The sequence below is a fragment of the Marmota monax genome, unplaced genomic scaffold (genome assembly GCF_021218885.2).
Source record: "Marmota monax isolate L192 unplaced genomic scaffold, Marmota_monax_Labrador192_F-V1.1 WCK01_AAM20220418_F8-fsc00719, whole genome shotgun sequence".
Lineage (NCBI taxonomy): Eukaryota > Metazoa > Chordata > Mammalia > Rodentia > Sciuridae > Marmota > Marmota monax.
In genome coordinates this window covers 93,686-119,823 of record NW_026692197.1, presented here as the reverse complement: position 1 = coordinate 119,823, position 26,138 = coordinate 93,686, and the positions used below count along the sequence as shown (strand labels likewise).

Below are 26,138 nucleotides of genomic sequence, written 5' to 3'. Positions count from 1 at the left end.
AAAATGCTCACAACAGATCAGCATAAAGCTATATAGTGCAGATGTTTCTGTAATTGGAAAAATGCTCTGTGTTCAATGGCCCCTCAAATTCACCCTCTTCTCAAGCACTCCTTGGGGTTTTACAAAGCAGTTCAGGAAACCTAACTGCTGACTGGACTTTTCTGAAAACTTAGGCCTCCACATTTTGTGTAAAGACAAGAGATGGTTTTTGTTTTTCCACCAACTTTTAGTTAAGGAGCTGGTTTTTCTGTCAAGAAGATAGGCAGCAATTTCTCCTTGTAAAAGACTGTTTGAAATCAAGAACACCAAATGCAGATGCATGAAAAATTCATACATGGGAATTGAGAAATATGTTGCATGCATAACATTAAAAACATGGCAATATATTTCTGGATCCTGACATTATACATACATGGAGGGCAACCCATTCCAATTTGGATCCCATTCTTGTGGTTGTACATTATGTGGAGTTACATTAGTCATGTATTCATATATGAGCATAGGAAAGATTATCCAGTTCACTCTACTGTCTGGTAGGGTAAGGAGGTGAAGTATAGAAGTTCGTTGGATTAGACAAGGAGAATGAAGAGAAGGGACTGGGAATGGGAATAGGATGGACATTAGAATGAATTGGACATAATTTCTGTAATTTTTAAAAATGTGCTGATAGAGCTGAAAGAATATAATTTGGGCATTCAGCAGGCACACTGTTTGCTGTTTTGTATGGCACTCAACACCTCTGTTTGGCAGTCCCTGCTCTCTGATTCCCATGAGGAGCATCTATTAATCAAGTGTTAGTGAAATCTGCAAATGTTGCATTGCTAAAAGTTCCCCCCTTTCCCAGTTACAAGTGAGGTGAATATAAAGCAAGCCATTTTCTTGAGCAGCTCTGTGAACCCCTTGTCTACCTGAGGATGGAGCACCTTGGTTGTGAGAAGAGGTACTGCTACAGAAATGGTACTCCTACGGAATGGTCTCCAATTATGGAAAAGCTTCTCACCAAAAGGACCATTTGTTTAAGTTCAGGATCATATTACATAATAAAAAGTACAGATCAAAGACTCCAGATAATACTAAATGGGATAGGAAAGCTGCATTGCAAACCTTTCCTACTTTCCTTTCTAGATATTAGAGAACAAAATCTAAGACCATACTTCTGATTTGCAATATAAATAATCAAATGTCAACAGTGGAATAATTGGAAGTTAGTTTAACTAAGCAAAATAAAAATGAATTTTCTTTTTAAATTATCACTTATATAATCTGAGTGTTTCAAAGAAGATGGAAAATTAGAGCAATTCCACTCAATGGGACAAAAAAATAGGCAAGAGTTCTCTTTTAAATCACTAAATATGAGAAATATGGTAAAGAAGATTAATAATATGTTTGATGTTGATAATGAAGGCTTTCTCCAGAAATGCCATCTTGTTGTCTTTATGGAGCATTATGATATTACTGAAAACTCTCCTTTTATTTCATGTATCACTAGTCTATGCTGTGAAAATTCAATTTAAATGCCTGAAATATGTAAAACTGACAGTAGTCATTGTAAGAGTTTATCTATCTGGTCACTTTTTTTTATATGTTTTCAGTATCTCAGTGTACTGATCACTTTTAGTTTTTTGGTTAACATATACATTATATATACTTTTCCATATGAATCTTACTTTTCATGAAGATGACACTTCCAAAATATAGTTACAAATATATGAGGGTATTTTGTACTATGTTCATTTGTTCTAACTCTCATCATTCTAAATATTTCAGTTCCTATAAATTGAAGGTATATTTTTGAATATGGTCCATATTATTTAAAGGACAAAATATTTATTTTATTGTTATAAATTCCATAGTTTTATTTTGTATTAATGTGTTACTGCCATTTTTTTGTAACTAGAAAGTGTATCTTATTTTCAATTGATAAATTAGAGCTTTATCTGAATTTATGTGCTGAGTAATAATTAAACAAACTAGGATACACACATGAGAAAGATAAATATTTCATTATGCGTAAGAAAATGTGTAGCACCAATGATAATACTACAGTGAATGCTAAAATACATGACTTTAAAAGGATGATAAAATTTAAAACAATTGATCTTCCTATCATAATGATTTTTATAATTAATAATTATAGTAAGATTTTTAAAAGGAAAAATTAAAGTATGAAGAGTTTTCTTATGTTATACTTACAATTCAGATATGATTCATTTGGCACAATGGTTGGACTTTTGCATAGTTTCTTTTATTTTTTTCTTTAATAATTCATAAAATATATATAATAAGGGAATATGATGAGGAAAGATTGCTAATTAAAGGAATCCAATAATTAATATTTTATTAATACAAAGCAAGTTTTCATTTTAAACATGGGATATTGCTTGAAAAATTAATTTTAATGTTAATTGCATCACACAAAAGCATTTTTTAGATACAGTCATGTGTCACACAGTTGGTCAAAAACAGACTGCATTTTGGATGGTGGTCCAATAAGATTCTATCATCTAGTAACAGTGGTCACAGCCATCATTTACAGTAATGAAATCAACAATCCATTTCTCAAAATGCAAACACTATTGACAAATGCATAACTGTATTTGAGTGGCTTGTATTATTCTGAAACCTCTGCAAGATGATACATAGGATACTGGTCAGTTAAAATATAGCACAGTAAAAAATCCTCTAAGTTCTTTATTACCCAAGAGAGATATTCACTATGTGTTGCTGGTGCTGATGCATTCATATTTTACAAGCAGTTTTAACTAACTTTTAGTTGTTGGTACTAAAAGCAAGATTTTGAAAAATAAAAAGAGATTATAAGAATTGCATATAAACACATAATTTAAAAAGCTGAAAATAAGAGAAAGTTCAAGTAACCTAGAGGATTGAAGAAAGCCCTTTAATAATTAAATTATTTCTATTTATTTTTAATTTCAAAAATGTATATCTCATTATATGTACACATATGCAAATAAAGAAATATATATTATATACCAGAAATGTGTTAATTAATTGAGAAATCATTCTCATTTTGTATGTAAGGAGAAATAGATAAAAATATCTATTTTTTTATCTTGTCTATCTTATTTAATATCATTTTTATTATTGTTGTGAGACTTGTTGAAATTTTATTTCAATATGCATACTGTTAGTTTTTTAAAAAATACAAACAGACATAAAGACACAGAGAGGTTATCACTCTAACATGATGGTGGAATAAATAAATGGGACTAAAATATTTGATTCTTCTAAAATAAGTCAGCAAAGTAGGAACAGAACAAAAGAAAATGGGGAAGAGAACATATACTAAGATGGAAGACTTAAACCAGTAGGAATCATTTTTTTTTTGCATAAACTAAAGTACACCAAGCACATAGTTAAAAAAGAATAAATAGTTATGATAAATAGAAAAATTACTTCATAGGTTGCTTTATTTGAAAAAAAAAAAAAAAAACACTTGGTTCAGCAATATGCTATTTAAAGTAGAACACTGTAAAAAAAAAACAGACAAGTGGAATGTACATAGGAAAGAAAATGTAGATCAATAAAGTATTAAACATAAGAAAATTTTATAACTTTATTACTATTTTTTAAAAGTAAACTTCAAGTCAGTCAGATAACCCAAAATGAAGATAAAAATCTCAAGATCATTAGAGTTTAATTCAACAGGAAGCCATGAACAATCTTAAAGACATCTGAAAACAGTCAGATTTTCACTACCATAAACAAGTAGTAAGATAATAAGGGTAGTTTTACTTGATGATGCACTTGATGAAGCAGTTAAAAATCACTAATTTTGTTGAATTTCAACCCTTCAGTACATGACATTTTTACATAATTTCATTTTTACTTGTAACAACTTAAAATTTCAATTTATTTTTAAAATATACTCTTAGTAGATTAAACACACACACACACATGAACAGAATGGATCTTATGGGACCCTCTTCTGTAAACTATAAAAGAATAAGTGAATTCTAACACCAAAAATTTTGAGAATTTGTTAGTTTAATCTAAATTAGATCCAGTGTAGGCAATTTTTAAATTCTGTTTTCTTATATTTAGATTTCTGTAATAATGTCTGCATAATTTTTTCAAAATTGTTTTCTGGCTCACTAATTCTCCCTTTAGTTGTATCTAATTTGCACTTTAATGTTTACATTGGGTTTGAAATGTCAATCCCTTCATCTTATGAAGACATTTTAGATTTTATGTCTGATAAAGTCTTTAGTTTAATAAGTCTGATTGGTCTTAATTCATCAAATATCTGTTCAAACTTGATTTTTTCGATCCCTGGCATCTGAGATTGAGAATTCTATTCATTAAAAAGGATATTTCTTTCCTCCTCTGAAGGAACCCTGAGGTGTTGACCACCTCGAATCTCTTTAGTTAATATTTATGAGTGAGATCCCCCTGATAAACTCAAACCCCACACCATATGAGAAAGGACCTACCAATTCTCAGAAGAAAATTGAATGTCATTTTTTTTTCCTTACAAGAAATCTACATAGATGAACTGTTTTCTATGTGGATTCCATTTATTCCCAGGAGAAAAGTTCTCAGCCTAAAACATTTATGGAGGTTATGGTACCTCAAGTGTCTTATATTTATGCAATGTCAGACTTTTTCATTTTTCTTTTTTGTGGTGCTGGGGATCTACCCAGGGCCTCACTCTACTACTGAGCTACAGTCCAGCCCAAGCATTCTCAGATTTATATTCTCCTTTCTACCAGGCCCAGGTTCCAGTGCTCCATTTTCCTTGAAGCTTCTAATTCCTACCCAGAATCATTTGCATCCAAGAAAGTCCCAGTTTCCATCTTTATTTCCATATTTATTTACCACTCTGGTATCAGCTTACTCTTTTGGGGTATGGAGACCCATAGGGCTCTCCATTACCTTCTTGTAAACTCAGAGAAGCATTTAAAAGTTTATGGTTGTAATTTATCCAGAAAGGGATTTCAGAATATTTATTCTGCCATTCACGTTGAAATTTAAACCTATATTCCATGCATTTTATTTTTTCCTTAAATAATATCTTAATATGGAAAGGCACACATACAATGATAAAACTTGCCCTCTAATTCATGAAACATATACCTACTTTTGCAAGCATTTAATAAAAAAAAGATATGAGTTACCCAAAATTATCTTGTTTATAAAATTATTTAGTAGAATCAGGCAAACTTGGAAGCTGCTTGGTTTCAGTGAATGAGCAAAGAATGGAAAAGTACTGCTTCAGGAATTTGGGCTCCAGGAATTATAGCTTACTGTGTACCTGCTTTGCAGAAAAAGTAAATGTATACAGCTGTGAAGTAAACCACTATAATTTTCAAAACTCCTTCATTTTCTGAAGTATTCTATTTCTTGGGCTTTACTTTGCTCTGAATCGTATGGCTCATCAGAACAAAACAAATACTCAGTCTCTCCTCTCCCCTATTTTAAACTATGTGATTTGTTGGAAATTACAGTGCTGACAAGCCTGATAGGATTAGAATGCTGACACATGGATAATCCAACTGTTTCTTTTCACCCATTCAGCTCATGCGGTTTGGTGTAAACATTGTAATATCACCTACCTCCTTCTGCATGCCCGTTAAAAAATGCAAATAAATCCTGGTTTGCTTTGATTTTAATGGTTATGGTGTCTGTGTTTTGTACTATCTTAGCACTGTTATATTTCCATTCAAAGCATGACCGGCTGAAAATGCTAACTTTCTTGAATGCAACTTTATTTTTTTCCTGTGCACAATTATGGAGGGGGTTCATCTGGTTTCAGTCAATGAGCATTGCCCATCTACTACATTCTTTGATTATATGATTTGTACAGAAGGAGTAAATGAGGTAATTTGAAGTCAGTATCCATTTTAAAATACTAGTTGCATAAAGAAACCTGGAAGTTTGAGGTTTCCTTGTAACACTTATATTTCCAATGTGATTGGAAGAGACTGAAAAAATAGAACTATTTGACAATACAAATAATAGAATAGACAAAATATGCAGAATAATGAGCCCCAGATAAAGCAAAAGATTTATTCCATCAGTTAAATATTTAGATTTCATAAATATGCAGACAGCTCAAAGATATTTTTCAAAGTAGGACATATGTTACACTACATGATTGTTTGACTAGAAAGTTGGGTCTTCTGAATGTTGTATTTTCACATTTGCATAGGACAGAAGAATCCTTGCACACTAGAATAAATCACAGAAGAAGCCACTTCTGCTTTTCCATGGGTTTCTAAGCTAGCTTTGGTACAGAGGCCTTTGGGGATCTTTAGCACCTTTTTTGTGGACTCAGCAATGCATTTAAATGTTTATGATTGTAACTGATCTAGCATCTGGGTGTTTTATGGCAGAAAGACATTGCAGAATCAGTGTTCCTTCACTCTGATGGAAATGTAGTTGGGACCACAATGGGTGCAGGTAATTTTCTGAATTGATTTCTCAAATGTAATTTAAGGGCACACATGCAGTGGGGAAACTATGCATGTTATATTGATCTGTTTGCAGGACTTAGGGTTTGGTCCTTGTATGACAGATAAGCATTATATGGAGAAAATATTCTGCAATATTCTAATGATTCTCCAGTACCACTCAGGAAGGCATGCTCTGATGGCTTTGTCATGGACTGAACATTGCCCCTCACCCAGGCACATGTTAAAGCCCTAATTCTCCCTGGAACCATATATAAAAATAGGCTTTAGGGAAGTGATTATTTTATTTATTTATTCTTATTTATTTTTTTATTGGTTGTTCAAAACATTACAAAGCTCTTGACATATCATATTTCATACATTAGATTCAAGAGGGTTATGAACTCCCATTTTTACCCCAAATACAGATTGCAGAATCACATCGGTTACACATCCACATTTTTACATAATGCCATGTTAGTAACTGTTGTATTCTGCTACCTTTCCTGTCCTCTGCTATCCCCCCCCTCCCTTCCCATCTTCTCTCTCTACCCCATCTACTGTAATTCATTTCTCTCCTTGTTTTTTTCCCATTCCCCTCACAACCTCTTATATGTAATTTTGTATAAATGAGGGTCTCCTTCCATTATGCAATTTCCCTTTTCTCTCCCTTTCCCTCCCACCTCATGTATCTGTTTAATGTTAATCTTTTCCTCCTGCTATTCCTCCCTGCTCTGTTCTTAGTTGCTCTCATTATATCAAAGAAGACATTTGGCATTTGTTTTTTAGGGATTGGCTAGCTTCACTAAGCATAATCTGCTCTAGTGCCATCCATTTCCCTGCATATTCCATGATTTTGTCATTTTTTAGTGCTGTGTAGTACTCCATTGTGTATAAATGCCACATTTTTTTTTTTGCCCATTCATCTATTGAAGGTCATCTGGGTTGGCTCCACAGTCTAGCTATTGTGAATTGTGCTGCTATGAACATCGATGTGGCAGTATCCCTGTAGTACACTCTTTTAAGGTCTTCAGGGAATAGTCCGAGAAGGGCAATAGCTGGGTCAAATGGTGGTTCCATTCCCAGCTTTCCCAGGAATCTCCATACGGCTTTCCAAATTGGCCGCACCAATTTGCAGTCCCACCAGCAATGTACAAGTGTACCCTTTTCCCCACATCCTCGCCAGCACTTGTTGTTGTTTGACTTCATAATGGCTGCCAATCTTACTGGAGTGAGATGGTATCTTAGGGTGGTTTTGATTTGCATTTCTCTGACTGCTAGAGATGGTGAGCATTTTTTCATGTACTTGTTGACTGATTGTATGTCCTCCTCTGAGAAGTGTCTGTTCAGGCCCTTGGCCGATTTGTTGATTGGGTTGTTTGTTATCTTATTGTCTAATTTTTTGAGTTCTTTGTATACTCTGGATATTAGGGCTCTATCTGAAGTGTGAGGAGTAAAGATTTGTTCCCAGGATGTAGGCTCCCTATTTACCTCTCTTATTGTTTCTTTTGCTGAGAAAAAACTTTTTAGTTTGAGTAATTCCCATTTGTTGATTCTAGTTATTAACTCTTGTGCTATGGGTGTCCTATTGAGGAATTTGGAGCCCGACCCCACAGTATGTAGATCGTAGCCAACTTTTTCTTCTATCAGATGCCGTGTCTCTGATTTGATATCAAGCTCCTTGATCCATTTTGAATTAACTTTTGTGCATGACGAGAGAAAGGGATTCAGTTTCATTTTGTTGCATATGGATTTCCAGTTTTCCCAGCACCATTTGTTGAAGATGCTATCCTTCCTCCATTGCTTGCTTTTAGCCCCTTTATCAAATATAAGATAGTTGTAGTTTTGTGGATTGGTTTCTGTGTCCTCTATTCTGTACCATTGGTCCACCCTCCTGTTTTGGTACCAGTACCATGCTGTTTTTGTTACTATTGCTCTGTAGTACAGTTTGAAATCTGGTATCGCTATACCTCCTGATTCACACTTCCTGCTTAGAATTGCTTTTGCTATTCTGGGTCTTTTATTTTTCCATATGAATTTCATGATTGCTTTATCTATTTCTACAAGAAATGCCATTGGGATTTTGATTGGCATTGCATGAAACCTATAGAGAAATTTGGGCAATATCACGATTTTGATGATGTTAGTTCTGCCTATTCATGAACAGGGTATATTTTTCCATCTTCTAAGATCTTCTTCTATTTCTCTCTTTTAGGGTTCTGTAGTTTTCATTGTATAAATCTTTCACCTATTTTGTTAGGTTGATTCCCAAGTATTTTATTTTTTTTGAGGATATTGTGAATGGGCTGGTTGTCCTCATTTCAATTTCAGAAGATTTGTCACTGATATACAGGAATGCCTTTGATTTATGCGTGTTGATTTTATATCCTGCCACTTTGCTGAATTCATTTATTGCTCTAGTAGTTTTTTTGTAGACCCTTTTGGGTCTGCTAGGTATAGAATCATGTCTTCTGTAAATAGTGATAATTTAAGTTCTTCTTTTCCTATTTTTATGCCTTTAATTTCTTTCGTCTGTCTAATTGCTCTGGCCAGTATTTAGAGAATTATATTGAATAGAAGTGGTGAGAGAGGGCATCCGTGTCTTGTTCCAGATTTTAGAGGGAATGCCTTCAGTTTTTCTCCATTTAGAATGATGCTAGCCTGAGGCTTAGTATAGATAGCTTTTACAATATTGAGGTATGTTCCTGTTATCCCTAGTTTTTCTAATGTTTTGAACATAAAGGGATGCTGTACTTTGTTGAATGCTTTTTCTGCATCTATTGAGATGATCATATGGTTCTTGTCTTTAAGTCTATTGATGTGGTGAATAACATTTATTGATTTCTGTATATTGAACCAGTCTTGCATCCCAGGGATGAATCCTATTTGATCATGGTGTACAATTTTTTTGATATGTTTTTGTATCCGATTCACCAGAATTTTATTGAGGATTTTTGCATCTAGGTTCATTAGAGATATTGGTCTGTAGTTTTCTTTCTTTGAAGTGTCTTTGTCTGGTTTAGGTATCAGGGTGATGTTGGCCTCGTAGAATGAATTTGGAAGTTCTCCCTCTTTCTCTATTTCCTGGAATAGCTTGAAAAGTATTGGTATTGGTTCTTCTTTAAAGGTTTTGTAAAACTCTGCTGTATACCCATTCTGTCCTGGGCTTTTCTTGGTTGGAAGTATTTTGATGGCTTCTTCTATTTCCTCCTTTTTTATTGGTCTGTTTAAATTGTGTGTATCTTCCTGACTCAATCTGGGCAATTCATATGACTTAAGAAATTTATCGATATCTTCATTATCTTCTATTATATTGGAATATATGGTTTCAACATAATTTCTTATTATCTTCTGTATTTCTCTAGTGTCTGTTGTGATATTGCCTTTTTCATCCCGTATGCTAGTAATTTGAGTTCTCTCTCTTCTTCTCTTCATTAGCATGGGTAAGGGTCTGTCGATCTTATTTATTTTTTTGAAGAACCAACTTTTAGTTTTGTCAATTTTTCCCATGGTTTCTTTTGTTTCAATTTCATTGATTTCCACTCTGATTTTAATTATTTCATGCCTTCTGCAAGGCATACCTGACTCAGATAGAATGGAATCTTAAATAAGTCATTAGATGGCAAGTCCAAACAATGAAAGAATATTTTGAAAATGAATTACATAAGCAGATTCAAGGAGCAAAATATGAACTCTACCAGGAGATAGGGATTTTTTTTTAATAAAAAAATCAAACAGTAATCCTAGAAATGCAGGATACCATAAACCAAATCAAAAACTCAAATGAGAATATTACAAAGAGACTAGATCAAATAGAAGTCAGAACATCAGATAATGAAGACAAAGTTTATCAACTCAAAAAGACTATAGTCAACACAGAAAGGCTGGTAAGAAACCACGAGTGAAACATCCAAGAGATATGGGATGTCATAAAAAAAACAAACTTAAGAGCCCTTGAGATAGAAGAGGGTATAGAGGTCCAAACCAAAAGAATGAGCAACATATTGAATGAAATAATCTTAGAAAACTTTCCAGAAATGAGAGATGGAATGGACTGCCAAATTCTGGAAGCCTACATAGCCCCAAACATACAAAACCGTAATAGAACAACTCCAAGACACATTATTATGAAGATATCCAACATACAGAACAAGGAGAGAATATTAAAAGCTACAAGAGAAAGGAGGCAGATTACATTGAGGGGTATAACAATTAGGTTAACAGCTGATGTTTCATCACAGACATTGAAAGCAAGAAGATCCTGGAACAACGTATTTCAAATACTGAAAAATAATGGATTCCAACCAAGAATATTGTATCCAGCAAAATTAAGCTTCAGGTTTGACAATGAAATTAAAATATTTTACGATAAACAAAAGTTAAAAGAATTTGCAGCCAGAAAACCAGCACTGCAAAGCATTTTGAGCAAAACACTACAAGATGAAGAAATGAAAAACAGCACCCAAAACTAACAGTGGAAGGTAGCCCAGTAAAGGGGGGGGGGGAAATAACCAAAGAGGAAAAACAAGCCAAATTAAAATAAATAAATAAACATGACTGGAAGTACAAACCATATTTCAATAGTAACCGTAAACGTTAATGGCTTAAACTCACCAAAGAAGGGACATAGGCTAGTAACTTGGATTAAAAAACAGACCCAACAATATGCTGCCTGCAGGAGACTCATCTGACAAGAAAAGACATACACAGGCTGAAGGTGAAAGGTTAGGAAGAATCATACCACTCATATGGTCCTCTGAAGCAAGGAGGAGTGGCCATACTCATATCGAATAAAATCAACTTCAAACCTAAGTTAATCAAAAGGGATAAAGAAGGACACTATATATTGTTAAAAGGAACCATTCACCAACAAGGCATAACAATTATCAATATGTATGCACCAAATAATGGTGCTGCAACATTCATAAAACGAACTCTCCTCAAGTTCAAGAATCAAATAGACCACAACACAATAATTATGGGTGACCTCAAAACACCGCTCTCACCATTGGATAGATCCTCCAAACAAAGGCTGAATAAAGAAACTATAGAACTCGATAACACAATCAATAACCTCAACTTAACTGACATATATAGATTATATCAACCATCATCAAGTGGGTATACTTTCTTCTCAGCAGCACATGGATCCTTCTCAAAGATAGACCATATATTATGCCATAGGGCAACTTTTAGTAAATATAAAGGTGTGGAGATAATATCATGCATCTTAACTGATCATAATGCAATAAAACTGGAAATCAATGATAAAAGCAGGAAGGAAAAATCCTGCATCACCTGGAAAATGAACAATATGTTACTGAATGATCAATGGGTTACAGATGACATAAAGGAGGAAATCAAAAAATTCTTAGAGATAAATGAAAATACAGACATAACATATCAGAATCTATGGGACACAATGAAAGCAGTTTTAAGAGGGAAATTCATTGACTGGAGTTCATTCCTCAAAAAAAAAAAAAGAAAAGAAAAAAACAACAAATAAATGAGCTCACACTTCATCTCAAAACCCAAGAAAAGGAAGACCAAAACATATGCTGTACTTTTTAAAAGCAACTTTGCTGAGAGCCATAGCTGAGTCGTAATGATGCATGGCATTTTTGCCAGAACAGAGTGGTTGAGAGGTGACCTCAGCAAGCCATTGTGATGATAATGGTTATATTAAGCTGTGTATTCAATTGTATATTCGACCCCTGCTGTCCACCTTGGCCTTTGGAGTTCTCAGCCTGCCACTTTGGAGTTCTCACCAGGATCCCCGGAGAGTTCCCATTGGTTGGGGAAGTGTGGGAGGAGGGATTTCCAGAGGAGGGATTTTCTGGTTGATGGTTTCTGGAGGAGCCGCGTGGCGTTCGGGAGTGTTCCCGGGAAGTGTGTGTAGAGTGCTGGTGAGAGTTCGGGAATAAAGGTTGCTGTTTGAACCTACAAGGCTGTGTGGCGGCTTGGTTATTTTGTGCCCAGCCAGACTGCAGCATTTGGTGGCCCGTGCGGGGAACACCTGAGGGTAAGTGATAAGGTAAATTGCTCACCCCTGAGGGAAGACAAGAGAATGGGTGACCATTTCAAAAACAATGTGTTCTTGTTTGATTTGTTTTGTTTTTGTTTCAAGCTGCCTATCCCTAGAACTTTCTCAGGCAAACTGGGAAAAATGGTTAGCTCAAGGTTTGAAGTTGTTCAGCCCTGAGGAAGAGATAGAGACAGACCACGAATATACATTTCAAAAAAAAAGGAAAATTGATACAACGGTTTTTTGTTCCATTTTTGTTTCGTTTTGCTTTGGTTTTGTTTTGAGTTATCTGTTTGAGTTGCATTATCCTTGTAGCAGAAATATGGGGTCAGAGATTAGCAAAAAACAAACCGAAAGAATGTTAAGTAAATTGTTAGAGGAAGGAGGCACCCCAGAAAAACCAAAAAGAGTCAGGGCATACGTTGATAAAATACAAAAATGTAGCCCATGGCTTTTTAAGGAGGAGTTGTTGAATATATCACAATGGGACCATCATGGTGAAGATTTAAGGGACAGGGAAAAGAAAAACACAGGCACTATGCCAGTTGGCACATTGCCATTGTGGATGATGATATGATTTTGTTTGCCTAGTCCAAAGATTTCAGTTCAGATTATGTTAGAAGACATATTAGATCAGGAAAAAGAGGAGGCCTCTTGAGATAGTCAGAAAGGGGAAGAAAGTTTAGAGCAGAAAAAGCCATCAGGGGAAAAGTTACAACAAGAGGCTGCTACTAACACCTTTCTATCACCAGAGGGTGTAAGTGTCCAACCAACAGCTCTGCCTATGGGGCCCTCAACCCCTGTAGTTGATAGATGGGATTCTGAGACAGGACCTCAAAGATTAGCATGCCCTGTATTTGAACAGGCAGGAGGGCAGTGAATTCACCATGTTTTAGATTTCAAAATAGTGAAGCAGTTAAAGGAAGCTGTAACAACCTATGGTCCTCAAGCACCCTTCACCATAAGCTTGGTCGAATCCATTACCAACTTGAACATGATACCAGCAGATTGAGCTAGTATGTGTAAAGCTGTGCTAAATGGAGGACAATACCTGTTACGGAAGGTTGCCAATGAGGAATTTTTCATGGAGACAGATAGGCGAAGTGCAGCAGCTGGATATCCTCAGAGAAATCTAGATATGTTGTTAGGAAAAGGACGTTATGAGGGTCAGCTGCTACAAATTGCATATGATCCTGCTATATACTCACAAATTGCTGCAGATGCAGTTAGGGCATGGAAGACTTTACAAGGACATGGAGATTTACAAGGTCAATTATCTAAGGTAATACAAGGAGCTAATGAACCTTACGCTGAATTTGTAGATAGGCTTATTCAAACAGCTACCAGAGATTTTGGGGATACAGAGCAAGCAATGCCATTAATTAAACAGCTAGCCTTTGAGCAAGCAAATTGATGGTGCAAGGAGGCCATTAGACCATGGAAACATGAAGATTTAAACACATATATTAAATTATGTAGAGACATTAATGAACAAGGGCAAGTCCTGGCACTGAGGTACAACAGGCTTTAGATGCCAGGCCAAAAACATGCTACAATTGTGAACAAACAGGACATTTTAAAAGGAGTTGCCCCATAGGAGGAGGGTTTAACAAGCTAGGTATCAAAGGAGTAGAATACCGGGTATTTGCCCATGATGCCTTAAAGGGAGACATTGGGCTAATGAATGCCGTTCTCAAACCACCATAGAGGGTACTCCATTATCAAAAAACAGACAAGTACCAGGTGTTTCCCCACAATATCATGGAGAAAAGCATCTGGCTCCATTGCCAAAAAACGGACAGGGGGGCCCAATGCTCTGGGGCCCACAACCACAAATATACAGGGCAATGGAGGAACCCAGCAACCCCATCAGGTTAGTTCCCAGGACACATTATCCATTAGATCCCTCATCAGACAAACCAGAGGGAGCTCAGTGTTGGACATCTGCACCTCCACCAGAGCAGTACTAACTCCAGAGATGGGAGTTCAAATCATTCCCACACGAGTAAAAAGACCTCTTCCCCAAAGAACAGTAGGCTTATTATTGGGACGCAGTTCTTCCACTGTAAAAGGACTTATGATAAGTCCTGGGGTAATTGATCCTGATTATGAAGGTGAAATAAAAATTATAGCTAGTTCTCCAAGAGGTATATCAGTAATTTCACCAGGAGATAGAATAGCACAGTTATTAATAATACCCAGCCTGCTTGATAAATTTTCTAGCCATACTGTACAAAGAGGTTCCAGGGGATTAGGCTCCACAGGTGTAGATTGGGCTCTGCTGTCTTTAAATTTAGATTTTCACCCCATGCTAAAACTAAATATTCAAGGACATGAATTTAATGGGCTACTGGATACAGGTGCAGACCTTAGCATCATATCTCCTCAAGAATGGCCAAAACATTGGCCATTACAACAAGCCACTCAAATGCTTAGAGGCCTAGGAGTGGCAACTAATCCCCATAGAAGTACGATGGTATTAGATTGGAAGGATCCTGAAGGATGTGAAGGAACTATACAGCCATATGTATTGGATCATCTTCCTATAAATTTATGGGGACGAGATGTCCTAGATCATTAGGTTTGACATTAACAAATAACATCAATCCAAATGTGGCCACTACTAGGGCTAGACAAGGTTTTAGGAAAGAAAAAAGATTAGGAGAACAATAACAAGGTATATCAGTACCAATTCAAATAGATCAAGGAATAAATAGACATGGATTGGGTTTTCAGAAGGGGTCACTGAGACAATAAAAATTACTTGGAAATCAGAAAGACCAGAATGGGTTCTTCAGTGGCCCCTGACTAAAGAAAAGATTCAAGTAGCCCATGACCTGGTCAAACAACAATTAGTGGAGGGACATATACAATCTTCCATATCTCCCCATAATACTCCCATTTTTGTCATCAAAAAGAAATCTGGTAAATGGAGATTATTGCCAGATTTAAGAGGCGTTAATAATGAGATGGTTATTATGGGACATGCTCAATTGGGGATTCTCTAATTGTCTGCTTTGCCAAAAACCTGGTATGTTTTAGCTATAGATATTAAAGATTGTTTTTTTTTTTTTTCAATTCCAATTCATCCTGAGGATAGTCCACGTTTTGCATTTACTATCCCTGCACTGAATCATGAGGGTCCTAATCAGAGATATGAATGGAAAGTACTCTCTCAAGGGATGGCTAACAGCCCAACTATGTGTCAAATTTAGGTTAACAAAGCAATCCAGCCACTTAGAAATCAAAATCCTGAACTACAAATATTTCACTATATGGATGATGTATTATTAGCACATAAAGATAAAAACACATTGCTAGAATGTTATGCCACACTTACAAATTTATTAAAAAATTATAATCTAGAGATAGCAATAGATAAAGTACAATTAAATTTTCCAATTAATTATTTAGGAGTTCTATTATCCTCAACCATGGTCCATCCACCAAAAATTCAAATACGAGTAGATCAACTCAAATCACTTAACAACTTTAAAAAGTTATTAGGAGACATAAATTGGATAAGGCCTTATCTAGGCATACCAACAGGAGAGTTGGGACCTTTATTTGATATCCTAAAAGGTCCATCAGATCCAAATTCACCCCGCATGTTAACTCCTAAAGCAAGAAAGGCATTAAAAATTATTGAAACATATATGGAAAATATGCATTTGGATAGAATTGATATAAGTTTGCCTTTATTATTTATTATAATACCAACAAAAAATATTGCTACAGGAGTATTTTGGCAAGAAGGTCCATTATTGTGGATACATTTATTTTATTCTCCTAACACTATTCTTACTAGGTATCCTGAGGCCATAGGACAATTAATACTCAAAGGAATAAAAGCAGCAAAGGGAGTGTTTGGAATTTCTCCCAATAAAATTATTACTCCATTTACTATGGATCAAATTGATGGGTTAGCTAATGAGTTAAATACTTGGGCAATAATCATGTGTAAATCTAATGTTTCATTTGATAATCACTTACCATCTAATCCTTTGTTGTTTTTTGGTCTTCGTATCCTGTAGTTTTTCCAAAAATGACAATAAAAACACCTATCATGAATGCTCCAAATATATTCACTGATGGGTCAAATAATGGTACAGCAGCAGTAGTTACCCCTGAACAAATTTTTCATTTTTAGTACCCAAACAATCAGCTCAAAAGGTAGAGCTTAATGCAGTATTACAAGCTTTTGTGATGTTTAAAGTTTCTGTATTTAATTTATTTTCTGATAGTCAGTATATAGTTAATGCTATAGTATCCCTTGAAGATGCTGGTAGGATTTCCCTTACTCTACTGTTTTCTCTTTGTTTTCCACTATACAAAGTCTAATCTGGGACAGAAAAGATCCATTCTTTATAGGACATATCAGGGCACATACAGGATTGCCTGGAGCCCTTGGTTTGGGCAATGATTTAGCAGATAAAACTACACATGACATACACATTTTCTCTACAATAGAATAAGCCATAAATTTTCATAAAAAGCTCCATGTCAATGCTAATACTTTACAAAAACATTTTAAAATAACTAAGGAACAAGCTAGACAAATAATAAAACAATGTCAAAATTGTGTGACCTTCTTACCACAAGTTAATCTTGGAGTCAATCCTAGAGGACTGATACCTAACCATATTTGGCAGATGGATGTCATACACTTGCCAGAATTTGGAAAATTAAAATATTTGCATGTTACAGTTGATACTTCTTCTAAATTTTTGATGGGCTCCCTTCATACTGGAGAAAAAACTGAATATATTATAGCTCATTGTTTACAAAATTTTGCCACTGTGGGCATTCCAAAACATTTAAAAACAGACAATGGTCCTGGTTATACATCTACCTCTTTTAAATAATTTTGCTCATCATTCGGCATTACTCATATAACAGGAATCTCATACAATCCACAGGGACAAGGCATAGTTGAAAGAGCTCATCAAACAATTAAAATGTACTTATTAAAGCAAAAAGAGGGAATTGGAAAGGGGTATATATCCCCCAAAGATAAACTTAAAATAACCCTTTTTACTCTAAACTTTTTAAATTTGGATTCATCGGGGCTTAGTGCTGCAGAAAGGCATATGTGTCCAAAAAATGTACATAAGCCTAAGTTACTTTGGAAGGATATTCTAACAGGACAATAGAAAGGTCCTGACCCAGTGATTGTCTGGAGTCGGGGTTGTGTTTGTGTGTTTCCACAGGGAGAACAGCAGCTGATTTGGATTCCAGAGAGACTAACCAAAGAAATTTCTACAGACCAAAAAGAAGATGATTTGGCTCAAATCCATAACAGCTGATATCCAGAGCTTTAGCTTGGCTATTCTTACATCTGCAACAGTGGTTCTCCCACACCGGGAGGCTAATGAATAATGAACACCATTAAAGCCTATTTCAACTGTAAAAAAACCTTGGGGCTTGCTTGTGGGAATAACTTCAGTCCCATTATGCAATTTACAGGAATAAGGATGGGATATCCAAAAAAGAGTCAAACCCAGGTGGTAACCAGGATGTCTTTTTCAATATCTATTTTATTATTGCCCTTTCCCACATCATAAAGTTCTATTTATTTTTTGAGCTCATACAGACCTAGGTTAATGTTTTTCTGATCAGTTTTATTTTTTGACTATGGAGGTTTTAAACATTGCAATGGAGATTTCACCTGTGTAAATCTACAAGGCCTTTACTATTGTCTTATGTGTTGTATGTTATGTGTGCACACTTGTGTTTTGTGTTGTATGTCTGTATGTGTGTATGTCCATATATCATGTATGAGGAGCGCTCATGAAAAAATGGATCCAAATATTTTTATTATTCACATGATTTAAATGGTTTAATTTAAATTGGGTAAACAGCTGTTGAGGATTGTTTTAATATGTGAACAAATAAGGAGGTTAACAGAACTGTTTGTTTACTTTCACCTTTCCTTTTCATTATATTTAATAATTCTGTTCAGGATAATGTAAATTGTTTAGAAAATTGTTTTCTTAGTACCTGTTGGAATGTTACATAATTTTTTTTAGCCATCATTGCCACAATTCCTATCTTCATCCCAGTGCCGGTGAAGACAAAGATAAAACCAAACTACAGCTTCTTCGATAGCTATCACAGTAAACTGTATAAATTGATGCATCAATGAATAATAACTCAACAAGTAATGCTCAATCAAGGAGTCGATTTACTTTGGGAGGAAATGGACATATTGATAGGTTCCTCTGCTTTGAACTGCTTGCAGAATTTGCCTGGACTATGTATCACTTGTATACATTGTGAACTATCTGTTGGTGCAGCGAATTGTGGTAGTGCTGGAGTATCTTTCCTGATGGTGTCACCAGTGGTACAATTTTTCCAAAGGAGCTGACAGTTGGCTTGGTGTCATGGCATTTCTGTATCCTCCTCCCTTCTGCTAGTGATGGTCTAAAATTTGGGGGCCAACACAGGTGAGGCAAAGATCCTCACCCCCCCACACTGGCACCAAGGCCAAATTTGGGGGCCAACAGAGGTGAGGCAAAGAACCTCACCCCCCACTGGTGCAAAGGCCAAATTTGGGGGCCAACAGAGGTGAGGCAAAGAACCTCACCCCCCCCCACTGGTGCATAGGCCTATCCACAAGTATGGCTGTGTGCTGGACTGGTAGTCAGTGATGGGTAAGATCCAATTGCAGTGGTACCAACCTAAGACAGGAGGCTGACGCCTTGAGGTCAGCTCATCAGATGACGGGTAAGGACCATATGTAGTATTGGACAGCCTAACAGGCACGGTCCCTAAGCCACATGCTTGGTGTTTAATTAAACAGAAGGGGGGAGATGCTGAGAGCCATAGCCGAGTGTGAATGATGCATGGCATTTTTGCCAGTATGGAGTGGTTGAGAGGTGATTCCAGCAAGCCATTGAGATGATAATGGTTATGTTAAACTGTGTATTCAATTGTATATTAGACCCCCTGCTGTCAGCCTTGGCCTGCTACTTTGGAGTTCTTAGCCTGCTACTTTGGAGTTCTCGCCAGGATTCCCAGAGAGTTCCCATTGGTTGGGGAAGTGTGGGAGGAGGGATTTCCGGAGGAGGGTTGTCTGGTTGGGGTGGTGTGTCCCGGGAGAAGGCCGTGTGCATGGCATTCTCGGGAGTGCGTAGAATAAAGGAGTTCCTGTTTTGAACCTACAAGGCTGTGTGGCAGCTCGGTTATTTTGTGCCTATCCAGACTGCAGCACAACCTGAGCAGCCACAGGAGCACATTGACACAGTCCAAGGTCCTGCTGCCAGTACCCCTCAGCAAGCCCAAGGAGAACAAGGAGGCACCTGTGTGTGCCAACAAGAGCCAGGATTCCCTTCTGAAGCTCAAGTAAGAGGAGCCTGAGTATGACATCCCCACCTTTGGCTTTGACTCTGAACCAGAGCTGAGTGAGGAGCACACAGAGGACAGAGGCTCAGGAGACCATAAGCCTGCCCAGCCCCGTAGACCCTCACATGCCTCCTCCCTGCGGTGGGCCCACTTCAAGGTGGGTGAGCTTTCAGAAGACGTGGCCCTAGAAGAGGAGACCAGCTATGAGAATGAGGGCTTCTGGCCATATGGAGAGGACACCCTGTTGACCAGAGGCTCCTCTGGGGACAGTGACTCCACAGGGGGCTTCTCATTGTCCCTTGCCAAGAAAAACTCCCCCAAGTCAGGCTCCCCCAAGTCATCATCGCTCCTAAAGCTCAAGACAGAGAAGAATGCCAGGCCAAACTGGAGAAGAACCACTCCTTGGCCTCCTTTTCCTCATCCATCACCATCAACAGCACCTGCTCCTCATCCTCCTCCTCTTCCTCCTTGTCAAAGAACTGTGGTGGCCTGAAGCCATGCTTTGCCTAGGATGCAGGCATTCATGGCACTCCCAATGTCAGGGCCAGGGGAAGGACACTGATATGAGGGCTGGGATCACCTCCTGTGTCCAGGCCAAGCCATTTGTCCAGCCTAAGCCCTTCCTGAACTTGCAGAGTCACAGAGTCAAGAGAAGATGGACATCAGTGCTTTAGGATGCCAACTGAGACCCACAGGCCAGCTCCAGGAGGAAGGGCCCTAAGCACCCTAGGAATGAGGATTCAGAGCTTACCCCACACATAGCCTCTGAAGGGCCCAATGAAGGGGGACCAGGAGAGGCTCAGCCGACATCATTACCCTCCCAGCCACTGCTCTCCCATGTACCCCTAAGAAGGAGTAGGAAGGGCTAGCCACCTCCTATGTGACATGTAGCATCTCCCAGAAGATCCAGGACTCGGAGATCAGTTTCCCTGCTGGAGTGGAGGTGCAGGTGCTGGAAAATCAGGAGAGTGGCTAGTGGTATGTGAGGTTTGGGGAGCTAGAGGGCTGGGCCCCTTCCCACTACTTGGTGCATGATGAGAATGAGCAGCCTAACACCCCTGGAAAAGATCAGGATGTGTTAAAGAGCAGGCAGAATGAGGGCAAGTCAGACAGCCTGGAGAAGATCAAGAGATGGGTGCAGGTGCTCAACACCGTCAACCAGAGGGGAAGGAAAACATTAAACCCTACAGATGTGGGATCTGAAAGACGGCCCATCTCCCAGCTATTGCCTGGAAGGTAGGATACATTGAATAGGGAAGGGAATGACCTGGAACCCAGACATGAGAAAGCTGGGACCTATGGTGCACCTTGGTTTCTTCATTGATGGACTACATGTCATTTGGGACAGGCCATCTTGGAAACCCCAATTGTGCCTTTGCTGCAAATCTGGAAGAGATGTGGTCATAGGGGGGCCTCCAGCATCCTGCATGTTTGGCTGTTTTGGTGGCTACCATGTTGCCACCAGAGGTAGCCCTTGTATTGTCCTTATCCATGTTTGTGGATCATGCACTTTTCCAGGAATTGCCACCACCCACCATGGCTGGGTGCATATGAAGACCCCACAGGCCCTGGGACTTGGAGTTGTCTCATGAGCTCACATCTCTCCCTGGGCCAGGCCACTGTCTGTACCTGGGAGTTAAAGAAAACACAGTTCCCAGGTGCCAGCAAGAACTACCTTCTTAGCTGTCATTGCCCTGGCATTGAGAAGAGAGTTTGCTCTCCTTGGGGTACTGCATGGAAAATACAATTCTCCAGTTTAGAGGGTGGGGGAAGCCATCATGCTCTCCATCATCATCACAGACTATTTGGGATATTTCTGAGTAAGCAGTTCCTTTGCATTTTTCAGGAAGGGTTTGATGGTTTGGGGTTTACAATTCAGGCTTTTGGTTTGGGTTATATTTTAGGGGTTGCTTGGGCTCCCTGGGGGGTCAGCCTCACATGGGAACAGAAGGAGTGTTGGGTGGGCTTTTCTGTTGTTCTCTGTGTAGGGGTGTTTTGTTTTGTATTTGGCTTCCCATTCTCCCCCTCCATAAGCACATCATTTTGTTTGGTTTCCACTGTGTGGACTTTGCCCTCATGGCACTTGCCAAAAGGGATTTGGGGTTGAGTAAGCCCATGTCCCAGTCTTGGCAAGACAGAGAAACTGTCCTTCTGGTTCCTGCCCAACCTTGGTAGGGCAAAAACCCTCCCAGGAGGGAAGAGGTTGTTGTTAGGAGCCAGACCTTAGGAGGTAAGGCAGCATGCAGGCTGCTGGGTGGTTGCCATTCTGTGTATGTTCTCCCACTGGGGCAGGGCTGAAAGCCTTACAGAGAACTGTGGAGAAGTAGCCGTGGCCCCCACCCTGGGTGGAGGGGACCCCAGCTGGGCATCCTGAAGCAGATACCACCAGCCACTCCTCTGGACTACTGGCAATGCCATGGATGCTCTCAAAGAGGGAGGACCCCTGTGCTTGGAACCAGTCTGGCCTTCCCAGAGGCAGTGCCCCAGTAAAGGGAGAAGCAAGAGAGTGACATTTCCTGCAGGTCTTCTGTCAATTTTGGGTTGTTTTTCCATTGTTGATATCTCAGAGAAACTCTCCAGAAAGAATCCCAGCCAGCTTCTCCAAGGACTCACCCTATGTTGGGAGTAGATTTCTGCATATGCCTTTGATTTCAGACAGATGAGGCTTCACAGCCACTGAATAAGCTGCCAGAATCACAAGACCAAGGGCTGTTGTTTCCTAAATTGGAGGGAGGCCCTGCCCTCACCTGCTCCTCCCTAGCAGGCCTTCACCCACTCACCTGACCCTCCAGGATCCCAGAGGCCTTTCCTGGGATCCCAGCACCCTTGTCCCTCACCACACCCTGATCCTGGCAGCTGTAGCAAACCTTTGTCACAGGTCCATGGTGAGATTGTTTTGTTTCCTTTTTTTGTTTGTGAGTGTGTTTAAAATCAAAATTAGATATTTTCTTCTGCTGGACAGTATTAAATAGAGCAGGATGTTAAGTTAATCTGCCAGATTGCAGTACTCATGGTAGTGGATTAGTGTCTTCATGTTAATATTATTTTTACTTTTTTGAACAATAATGATAAAGAAGTGGTTCATTATTTTTTAATTAATGCACTTTAAGGTGGAATGGAAAGAAACCCAGAGAGCAAAGTTCATTACTTAAAGATGCAGTATATACATTTCTTATTTTTATTTTTATTTTTATATTTTTGAGTTTTCACATATGCTTTTATTTTTTACTTTTTTTTGTTGGTTGTTCAAAACATTACACAGTTCTTGATATATCATATTTCACACTTTGATTCAAGTGGGTTATGAACTCCCATTTTTACCCCAAATACAGATTGCAGAATCACATCAGTTACACATCCATTGATTTACATATTGCCATACTAGTGTCTGTTGTATTCTGCTGCCTTTCCTATCCTCTACTATCCCCCCTCCCCTCCCCTCTTCTCTCTCTACCCCCTCTACTGTCATTCATTTCTCCCCCTTGTATTATTTTTCCCTTTACCCTCACTTCCTCTTGTATGTAATTTTGTATAACCCTGAGGGTCTCCTTCCATTTCCATGCAATTTCCCTTCTCTCTCCCTTTCCCTCCCACCTCTCATCCCTGTTTAATGTTAATCTTCTTCTCCTGCTCTTCGTCCCTACTCTGTTCTTGGTTACTCTCCTTATACAAAGAAGACATTTGGCATTTGTTTTTTAGGGATTGGCTAGCTTCACTTAGCATAATCTGCTCTAATGCCATCCATTTCCCTGCAAATTCTATGATTTTGTCATTTTTAAATGCAGAGTAATACTGCATTGTGTACAAATGCCACATTTTTTTTATCCATTCGTCTATTGAAGGGCATCTAGGTTGGTTCCACAGTCTTGCTATTATGAATTGTGCTGTTACGGACATCGATGTGGCAGTATCCCTGTAGTACGCTCTTTTAAGGTCTTCAGGGAATAGTCCGAGAAGGGCAATAGCTGGGTCAAATGGTGGTTCCATTCCCAGCTTTCCCAGGAATCTCCATACGGCTTTCCAAATTGGCCGCACCAATTTGCAGTCCCACCAGCAATGTACAAGTGTACCCTTTTCCCCACATCCTCGCCAGCACTTGTTGTTGTTTGACTTCATAATGGCTGCCAATCTTGCTGGAGTGAGATGGTATCTTAGGGTGGTTTTGATTTGCATTTCTCTGACTGCTAGAGATGGTGAGCATTTTTTCATGTACTTGTTGATTGATTGTATGTCCTCCTCTGAGAAGTGTCTGTTCAGGTCCTTGGCCCATTTGTTGATTGGGTTATTTGTTATCTTATTGTCTAATTTCTCAAACTAAAAAGTTTTTTTCTCAGCAAAAGAAACAATAAGAGAGGTAAATAGGGAGCCTACATCCTGGGAACAAATCTTTACTCCTCACACTTCAGATAGAGCCCTAATATCCAGAGTATACAAAGAACATTTCTTATTTTTAATAAATTTTTAATAATTAATAAAAATTCTTATTTTATTAAATTTTAATAATATTTTTATTAAATTTTTAATAAATATTTATTAAAATAAAAAAGTAATTTATGGTTATTTTAAAAAAAAAACTATTTGTTGCTACTCAGTTCTAGATACTAGTAGAGCTAAATTCCAATTGATATATGAAAATAGGGCCCTGTATGATAACTTTGATCTGCAATCTGGTATCAGTAATCATAAGGTCTATAAACCACTGCACTGAAGTTTAGTAATTCCTATTTATTCCATGCTGGCCATAATACAAAGTGCTTAATTCCATTTATCTTATTTATTTTTACAACAACTATGTGTTATTAAGTAGGTATTATTAATCCTATAGCCTAACAGGCTGATTTAGTTTAATAATGTGCTCCAAATTGTACTCCCAATGAATTGTTCAGTCAGAATTTGAACCCAGCTAGCTTCCATTTATTTTACTGTCACAAGATCTAGGGCTCATAATGAGGAATATTAAAAAAAGATAAGTTAAAATTTTTAATTTTGACTGCTTATTATATGCCAGGTAATTCTAAGCCCGTTCCTTATAGATCATCAACACCACATGACAATATAGATCCATATAGGAGTCTGTCTTGACAGAGGAAGGCAGGTAGGTCTAGAGCAATGGACTTGCCCAGGGCAGAACTAGAGCAGGAGCTGAACAAGCATCCAGGCAGCTGGCTGCAGAGCCTGCACTCTTCATGGTGCTAGAAGTTCTGCAGGACTGTATAAATGCTCTGGTGTTTACCATCCAACCACCATGGCTCAGCTCCCTTCTATCAATGTGGAAAAGGGACCAGGACAGCAAATCACAGGAGCACTGCATGGGAAACAAGGAAGAGAGATCAGCAGCCCCAGGTGAAGAAGGAGGTCAGATGAGATGATGAACCTGCAAGTGATGCTGGTGTGCACCTATCTGCAAACCACTGCCCAAGGATGTTGGAGAAGGACCAGGTGGCAGGGAAGAGGATTGTGGGCTGTGAACATAGCTAGTGGCAAAACTGTCAGACAAGTATCAAGGTTCACTGTTCCACTATCCCAAGATATATGGTACACAATAAGAAATGTTGATATTAACAAGGTAATGATAAAGTGCACTGAGAATTTATTAGGTCAGGTAATGTCCGAAGCACTTTTCATCTCACTCAACAAACTCCAACAAACTATTTGTTGATCTACAAGGTTATGCATGTATGAAATCAAAATTGGATATTTAATTAAATGCCATTCAAGTTTGGTTTGTAAAAAAAAAAAAAAAAATTGACACACACCAGGTACAGTGACAAACATTTGTAATCCCAGTGAAGTAGGGGAATCTCAAGTTCAAGAGCAGCATGGCAATTTAGGGAGAACTCAAAATAAAAAGGTTTGGGGATGTAGCTCTGTGGTAAATCACCCCTGGGTTCAGTTACTAGTACCAAAGGAAAGAAAGAAAGAAAGAGAGAGAGAGAGAGAGAAAGAGAGAGAGAGAGAGAGAGAGAGAGAGAGAGAGAGAGAGAGAGAAAGAAGGAAAGAAAGGCACTTGTCTCTTTTGTCAAGAAACATTAAGTTCTTGCCCTTGAACCAAAGTCCTCTTGAAAAAAAAGAATTCAATACATCTCTAGATCTTGCTCAGCTTCAAATTCTTGAACTGCTTTCTGAGTGCAGAAAATATTGTGGCCCAAACAGGACGTGGTGTTCTCTAAGCCTCTTGAGCTTATTATGCACATCACTACATTTTGTGTTTTGGAACTTATAAAGACAGTGTGATGATTTAAAGTTCCATTGATTTTTCATTCCCATAATGAGAAACCAGTCTCTTTTAGTTCATCTTCAACAAAATACAGTTGTCAAACTGATAGAATTAGCCAGAAGCTACTTCATTTTCTAGA

General features: G+C 38.0%; 1 pseudogene; it reads left to right on the top strand.

The window, feature by feature from the left end:
* LOC124080329 (SH3 and PX domain-containing protein 2A-like) overlaps nt 1–21,022 on the top strand; it is a 41,086-nt pseudogene extending 20,064 nt beyond the window's left edge.
* Nucleotides 21,023–26,138: the final 5,116 nt, after the last annotated feature.